This window comes from Schistocerca piceifrons, unplaced genomic scaffold (genome assembly GCF_021461385.2).
Source record: "Schistocerca piceifrons isolate TAMUIC-IGC-003096 unplaced genomic scaffold, iqSchPice1.1 HiC_scaffold_2357, whole genome shotgun sequence".
In the NCBI taxonomy this organism is placed as follows: domain Eukaryota; kingdom Metazoa; phylum Arthropoda; class Insecta; order Orthoptera; family Acrididae; genus Schistocerca; species Schistocerca piceifrons.
In genome coordinates, this window is record NW_025728291.1 from 1,925,879 (window position 1) to 1,927,124 (window position 1,246).

The following is a 1,246-nucleotide window of genomic DNA, read 5'->3' on the forward strand; positions in this document are numbered from 1 at the left end:
TGGAATGTATTGAGTATTTTAAATGGAAAGAAACGAATAAAGAAATGAAGAAGAGAGAACTAAAATATAAAAATGTAAAAGAACTTCGATCAGTTGCCAACACAGAAAATTTAATGAATAATCTCAGACTGGATAAACAAAATTTAATCGATCTTAATGTAAATCCTGTTGACAATATTAATAACAATTATAACGATAGTCCATAGACAATCGACTGTAGTCCTTTGGTGCAGAGCCGAGTGGAGAGTCTGAATCAGAGGCTCAGGTGGTTCTGTGACCATGTAGGTTGCAGACTACTTGACTTGCGCCACCGGCTGTTGGGTTTCTGGAATCCACTTAATAGGTCAGGAGTCCACTATACACAGGAAGTACCTACACAGGTAGCAGGGTCTGTGTGGAAGGGACTGGGCAGCTTTTTTGGTTAGGGGGTTTCAGGGAACCAGAGAAAATTGTCTGAATGGGGACAGGTAAAACACAGTATGTTAGTTCTAGAAATGATCGGTATTGTAAATTGTTGTAGCTCTGTTGGGAAAGAACTAGAGCTCCAAGCCCTAATAGAGAGCATGGAAGCTCAAATAGTTATAGGTACAGAAAGATGGCTAAAGCTGGAAATAAGATCAGATGAAATTTTTTCAAACGATCAGACTGTGTTCAGAAAGGATAGATTAAATACAGTTGATGATGGATTATTTAATGCTGTCAGAATGCCTTGTAGGAAAATTGAAGTAAATAGTTCCTGCAAAGTAGTATGGGTAGAGGATATAAATGAAAATCGGACTAAACTATTAACTGGATCGTTTTACTGACCCCTGACTCAGAATATATAGTTGCTGAACAGTTCAAAGGAAAATTGAGTCTAATTTAAAATAGGCAACCGACTTATACAGTTATAGTCGGTGGTGACTTCAACCTACCCTTGATATGCTGGAAAAATTTTACATTTATAACCTACAGTAGGTATAAAGAATCATCTCAAATTGTACTGAATGCTTTATCAAAAAATTATTTTGAACTATTAGTTTATGAGCCAACTCAAAGCATCAATGGTTGTGAAAGCATACTTGACCTCTCAGAAACAAATAATACTGGACAAAAAGTGAATAGGCTGAATACAGTAACACCTACAACCATCGAAAAGGAACGCAAATTGTATCTATTTCAAAAAGTTGATAAACATGCTCTTAAAGCCATTTTAAGAGACAGCCTTCACTCTTTCTGATCTAGTCATGTTAGCATAGAGAAGATG